Genomic DNA, 7,428 nt, shown 5'->3' on the forward strand with positions numbered 1-7,428 from the left:
AGTGGGTTCATCCATTTTCTGAGAGTTTATGGGAGTAGAACTGTCCCTTCCCCTGCTCCATTTCTGACTCCCATCTCCACTTAGATGCTTCTTTGGAAATAAGGCAAATTCTTTAAAGGTCAGCTGCCATCTACTCGAAAAGAAAATGGGGTTAGACCAAGGAGACAAAGCTGGCCCTTCAGATTTCCTTGTAGTGTCAAAAATTATACTACTTATTATCACTAAAGTTTCCTACTGTTTTTATCTTATTTAAATGGATTAACATCCTTGATGCCCAGGATGATTCCAAGGTGAGGGAAATACGGTCCTCTCCTGTCAGACTGTATTTTTGCCAAAAAGCAACTTACAAATACTCAGTCTAACTAAAGATATATTTTTAAATGCATTTCAGAGTTTTCTCATAGTAAGCTGAGCTATAGCCATGGGTTACATCTTACAGGAGAACCTCTATATGTTATCCCAATTATAAGCCAGAATAGACTTTGCACTAAAATACTTTATTGGTGTAATGTTATATAGTGCAAAATAATCCAAAATATGTATGAACAATGTTGTCTCTATCTGAATCATAACACAAATCATGGGTTAGTAGTAATCCACTCTAGCACCATTGACTTCAAGGAGTCTGATTTACATCAGTGGATGATTTGGTTCTCCCACTGCTTACCTTGACAATAAATGTAATGCTCCATAGCTACCTAGTTTAATTGTCATTGTGCTTTCTCAAATGGTACTGCTTTATTCTGATTCCCAAAGGTATAACAGAAGCACCTTCTCCATTTTCACCCCCTCCTACACATGGCAATTTCTCATTCCCTTCTGGTGTTTTGTACCGCTCTGATCCATCTGCCAATTTTTCAGATGTTTACATCTTTGTTCTGCTTTTTTTTTTCCCTCTCAAGTGAAGATGCTGGCCTTTTTTTCCCTATCTTGAATATTGTTGCTGCGTGTTGGCACACTAGACTCTTCGTTATAGTCTCGACAGCTGTTTTTCTGTGTTGTGACTCTGTTCCCAAAGGACTATTAGCTCTCCTAATGTCTTTTCACAGCCACTTACAATAAATCATCCCTCCACAGGAACAAAACCCAGCTTTAAACAAGGAAAAATAATTAACAGAGGTCTGAAACACAACATATTAATACAAACAAAAAAAGGAACATCTCCACTAAAATTGTGGTGTCACAAACCATTTCAGCTTATTCATTTTCATTCCCAACAAGAGAACGACAAGGGACAGAGAGTGGCTTTAGGATGGGTAAAATACTGAAAGTGGGATACATTTTTCAGACAAACACCTTACATTTTTGCCTGATCCTCAAAAATAAAATTCAGTTAATAATAAAATGTACAGTAATATTTAATAATTAACTAAAATTAAAATAATATCTGAAGGAAGTATATCTAGCACTTTCCATCCAAAGATCTTAATCTGCTTTACTGCTCTCTCATCAATGACAGCTTCTGGATCAACATTCAACCCCTATTTGCTTTACATCCTCTGGAAAATCGGTCAAAACCTGCTCTCATTGATGATGACGCTTGTCTGGATCATTTCGTTCCTGCCCGCTTAGCTGTCCCTGCAACACCATTTGCCTCTTGAAACACTGTCCTCATGTCCATTTGGCCCTTCCCGATCCACTTCAGTTCCAGAAAGATTTTAGTTTCCTCTGTCTACCAAGTGTTTTCCATTCAGTCCAAAGCTATATGCCATGTGAAATTTCATTATCACAGCTTTCAAACAGGGAAGGCACTAGGGTTTGATCCTCACCTGGTATTAATAGGCATCACTGTTATGATTTGTCTCATTATATAATTCCTAACTCCTAGCATTCATACAGATATTAGCTGCTAAAATCATGCCAGAAAAGAAGGGAGTGGGCAGGGAGGGAGGGAAAATGGTAATCTAGAATGATTTCATCTTAGACTGTGGGTGTCATCTCATTAAAGTGCTTTTTAAAAAATATTTTGATGTTAACTGTGGAAAACATCTTGGGGCTATGTTCTGCTTAGCAGGGATTGCTCCATAATGGCAGGGGAGTATGAATCCATAGCTGTACTTGTAGGAATGGCTCCCATGGCACTTTGTGGCCTTGTGGTACCTTAGTAGGAACCCACACTGGAAAATGAGTGCTCAGACATAGAAAGGGACATATCCCGGCTCCGTGAACTAATTTCAAAAGAGTGATGAGAAAAACTGACTCTCTCTTGTCCTTTGCTGCTGGATCCTGGCATCCTCCACAGACAGTAGGGAGAAGTACAGCCCTGAGTGATTTGCCTGAGGTCACGGAGGACATATTTCACAGAGCTGGGAACAGACCATGTGTCTCCTGAGCTGCAGGCTTACACGCTAACATCTGGGCAATCTTTCCCCTCTATGCATAATTCTCTGCATCATGAGAAAAATGTGAAGTCATGTTGCACACAAGGAAATGGAGGGGTAGACTGCAATGCTCCCAGTGTCCCCAGTAATCCCCCTAGGGTAATCCCCCTAGGCTTCAGTGGCACAATCAGGACCCCAAAAGTGTACCATGTCTTTATGTTCTGTCCACAGACCCCAAAAGTGTACCATGTCTTTATGTTTTTGCCAAGAGCAACCCCCCCATGGGAGATCCAGACAGGTCTATCTCACATCCCAAGTCCATAGCCTGACTTCTGCTCAGATTGTCACAGAATCACAGAATGGCTGAGATTGGAGGGCATCTGGTCCAATCACCCTGCTCAAGCAGGGCCACCCAGAACAGGTTGCCCAGGACCATGTCCAGATGGCTTTCGAATATCTCCAAGGAAGGAGACTCCACAACCTCTCTGGGCAACCTGTGCCAGGGCTTGGTCACTCTCACAGTAAAAAAGTGTTTCCTGATGTTCAGAATGAACCTCCTGTGTTTCAGTTTGTGCCCATTACCTCTGGTCCTGTCACTGGGCACCACTGAAAAGAGCCTGGCTCCATCCTCTTTGCACCTTCCCTTCAGGTATTTGTACACATCGATGAGATCCCCCCGAGCCTTGTCTTCTCCAGGCTGAACAGTCCCAGCTCTCTCAGCCTTTCCTCACAGGAGAGATGCTCCAGTCACTTAATCATCCTTGTGACCCTTCATTGGACTTTCTCCAGCATGTCCATGTCTCTCTTGTACTGGGGAGCCCAGAACTGGATACAGTGTACTCCAGGTCCTGACTATTATGAACATCCCCTGCTTCCCTGTAGCTCTTCCCTAAGGGACTAGATTCTCCCAATCAACCTAAACGAGTTAAGTATTGCAAGCCTTTCTCCTGCAAGTCCTAGTGCTCCTGTAAACCTTCACTAGGGAATTGTTGCTTCTCTTCAATATGAAAATAGGGAACATTTGTGACTGTAACAGCTGCGTGGGGAATTTGATGCTTTCTCACACTTTCCTGGGATGTGATCTCCTCGCTCAGGTACAAAACCTAACATTTTTTTCAGTTCAAACAATATATCACAGATTCCTATTGCCCTCATATTACAGACTCCTTGTCAGCTTAAGTCAGTTACAGGTTACCCTCAGGCCACACCTATCTGTCCAGTGGTGGGAATTTAGACGTGGCAGAGCACAAAACATGGCAGCAACTCGACTGATCTTTGTAGCCCTCTGCACAGTACGTAGGGCAGGCATATCCGCAACACCGACCTGCAGTTGTCCTGCTGTTGCTACAAGCTGATGGGCATGAGGAGAGACTGACAAGGTTGTCTAATAGATGTAAAATAAAAAAATTGCCTCATTATCTCTTGACCTGAAATGTCCAAAACTTACTGCCTACCTGAGTATTAAGGAATAGGACCACATGCTGAGGAGGAGAACTGGTAAATAAACAGCTTGTAAATAACAAAGTTAAACAAAACACCCATGAACTTAATGAGATTGCTTCAATCTTTCTCCAAATCATAGTTTTAAAGTTTTAAGTATTCACCAACCACAGATAAACTGCAAGTCCCTATGGGAATGTGAGGCCTGACCTGTGGCATTTCAAAGAAGCAGCAGGCTCCAAGGGACTTCCATGTCAGTCATGAGCTACTCCAAGTGTTACCATGCAAAAAGCATCCTGGCCACTATTGGACAAACAGGTCGCTTTATCCAATGCTATAGAAACTTCTTGCAGCCGAAATTATCAGCAGTATGCAAAACATGAATTCTGACCCCCAAGCCTGATAATTAAGCTATGTGCAGAAATCTGATAGCCTGGATTCATAATATTGGTGCCTGAAAATACCTAAATGCACTGCAGAAGTTGTGTTACAACATCTGCACAAAGACATACAGAAGAAGGAACAAAACATTATGGAGATATTTAGTCCTACACTCTTAATAACATGAAGTTTATCTATTTTTACGGTTCTTTTGCTCCACATTTTAAAAATTAAGTTCCTTTAAAAAATATGAAATGCAATGGTGATGTATTATTGCCTGATACATAATCAGTCAGTGGCTGACTTAGTTCTGCTTCCTACATTATGCCAGAGAAAGCCATCCATCATCCTGTGGGGTGGCAGTGGCGGGAGGAAGGGAATGAGGGAAAGGCAGGGCCAGAGAGGAAGGAAGGAGGGAGGGAAGGCAGGAAGGCAGGAGGGAAAAAACAAGGAAGGAAGGAAGGAAAGGAGGGAAGGAAGAAGGGAGGAAGGGGAGAAAGGAAAGAAGGAGGGATTTCTGCACCCAGGAGTTAATCAAATCTCCTGTTTTTTTCTCTCACTACTATTGAAGTCTGAGCACGAACACAAAGATCTACACACAGATACTTCTCCCAAAATTGTAAAAATGAAGTTTATTATAATTCGATATTACCTTGTGGGTTTGTTTTCTCAGTAGAGGAACATATCAGACTTAAGGAGTTTATTTCTATAAATCCTATTGAAGGATAAAAAAAACCCAACACAAAAAAAGCAAAACTGTTTGGAAATTCTCAAACTAAACCCTCCGAGCAGCGTTAGTATCAAGAAGGAAAGGACTTACAACTCATCTGCCAAAAACTATGTGAACTTCTGCTCACTGAACTTCCCACTCCATAAAAGACTGATGTTGTTTCTTTTTTTTTTTACTAGTAGGACCCAATTGTCATTCTTGTTTGTGTATGTGCCAGACACCACAACAACGGGCTGTGAGAGAAAATACTACTCGCTTGCCAAATAATAGCACAATTGCTTCAGTAACTGCACACTTAAATTAACAACTGCATTAGTTTATAGTCTTAGTTTGAAGGAAATATTCTCCATTCTTTTATGAGGCTGATCATTTGTATTTTAACTGACATGGTTCTCTTTTGGAAGATGAGTAGGCTGTTGTTACATGCTTCAATGAAACAACCTCTGTGTTCAAAACACATAGTGTTTAAGGAATTATGACCCAGTGTTATGGGGTGGATTCTGCAGTTCCTCCATTGCTGAACTCAATTACACTGCCTACACTATTATTCAGCAGCACTCAGTGCTACTCAGTATAAGAGTATCTAGTCTCTGCACCAGATTTTAAGTTATAAATTATGACATAATGAAGTAAGAAGGTTTTTGGAAAAGGTTGTAATATCTTTCATTGTTTTGCATATACCTTACAAAGTCTAATCTTTAGAAAATACTCAGTAGTTTTCAGAGCTGGATGAGTCAACAGAACTCTTAAAACAATCAGCAGCATTTTATATATCAGCAGCAGATACATATCAGACCTGATTATGCTGACAACACAAGCTGCCCCTGTAAAATTCAAGCTAGGATACAGACTGCAAACCAGGGAAGGAACTATAAGGTTATCTGACTTATCATTATATGAAAAAGTAAACCCTTACCTTTGCTATGCAGTGTATGGTATATTACTGTTACATAATATATCATTTACATGTCAGCATTGCATTAACTTTTAGTACTGGAGAAAATCCATGTTATCATCTGATTACTCAGAAAGCATATGAAAGCAGCCTTTTTGTAATTTAATTTTTCCTTCCAAATATGATCCAGTCACTGATTAGTGATGGGCAATGAGTAGCCATCTGCTCCTTAACTTCATTATTCCTGGAGCTTGTTTAGATTGAGGAATCAGCATTTTGAAAAGGGAAAGCTCCCTTTCTCCTATGACCTTCCCAACCCTCCCAGGATTAAATCATTGCAAACAGAATTAAAGTCAGGCCAGCAGCACGCATGGGGTTTCTCCAGTCGTTATTTGCTTTGTGTTTATTTTCTGTATGAAGCCCTCTCTGAACACCCTCATTGCTTGCAGAGACCACAACTTAATTCTTGACTTCCTGCAGCAAAGGATCCATAAGGCAGGCACGATTCACCTCACTTCTTCCCTGCACCCATTATTCATCACTGTTTGCCATTGGAAAGCGAAACATTTGACTGACCCGGCACATTCCCTCCTCCCTTTAAGCCCTTATCCCCCTTTGGGTTGAATATACCTGATCAAAGCAGGCATCAATTTGCTGAGGAGCAAACAGGTATCTGCTGCTGTTTGGCAAGCTCCTATCTGTCAGCACTTGGCTGGAGTCCTTACCTGGTCCCTTAACTCCCAGTTTTAACCCTTTCCCCTCTATCCCTCTTGCCTGTCCCCTGCGCTCAAATTTGATCTGGACTTTCCCTTCCAACTTGTGCTCTTTCCCCTGCTTGCCCAGCTCCTGGGCTCTGAGCTGATTTTTCCAGCCCCGTGCCCTCTTTCAGGAAGGATTGAGGCTGGTGATGGAGAAGGAAGACAGGAGGGGAAGAGGGGCAAGAAAGTGAGGAATGGGGGGAAATGGGCAGGGAGGAAAGGAGGCAGGGGAGCAGGGCAGGGAGGAGAGTAGACAGGGAAGGTAGAAAACAGGAAAGCAGGAGGCAAAGAAGCAGGGCAAGGCGGACTGGGAGCAGAAGAGGCAGGGTAGATAGGAGGCAGGAGGCAGGAAGCAGGAAGCAGGGCAGGGAGGAGAGGCAGAGGAGGCAGGGGAAGCAGGGGAAGAAGGGGAGGTAAGGAAAGTAGGGCAGGCAGGGCAGAGAGGAGAAGCAGGACAGGCAGGGGAAGTAGGACAGGAGGGGAAGACAGGGATCAGGGCAAGGCAGAGAGGCAGGACAGACAGGGAGCAGGGGAAGGAGGCAGGGAGGCAGAGAGCAGTGAGGTAGGACAGGCAGGAGAGGCAGCCGGGGAGGCAGGGAGCAGCATAAGGAGGCAGAGAGCGAGCAGACCAGGTAAGAGGGAGAGGAGGCAGGGAGCAGGGCAAGAAGGGAGCAGGGAGTTAGGGCAGGCAGAGGAGGCAATCGGTGGAGGCAGGGGACATGGAGACAGGGGAGGCAGTGAGAGGGGGAAGGAGGCAGGCAGGGCAAGCAGAGCAGGCAGGAGGCAGGGAAACAGAGGCAGGAGAGTCAGGAGAGGCAGGGAACAGGAGGCAGGACAGGCAGGGAGCTGGGCAGGCAGGAGGCAGCAGGCAGGGAGCAGGGCAGGCAGGGCAGGCAGGAGGCA

This window comes from Fulmarus glacialis, unplaced genomic scaffold (assembly GCF_000690835.1).
Source record: "Fulmarus glacialis isolate BGI_N327 unplaced genomic scaffold, ASM69083v1 scaffold2894, whole genome shotgun sequence".
NCBI classification, from domain to species: domain Eukaryota; kingdom Metazoa; phylum Chordata; class Aves; order Procellariiformes; family Procellariidae; genus Fulmarus; species Fulmarus glacialis.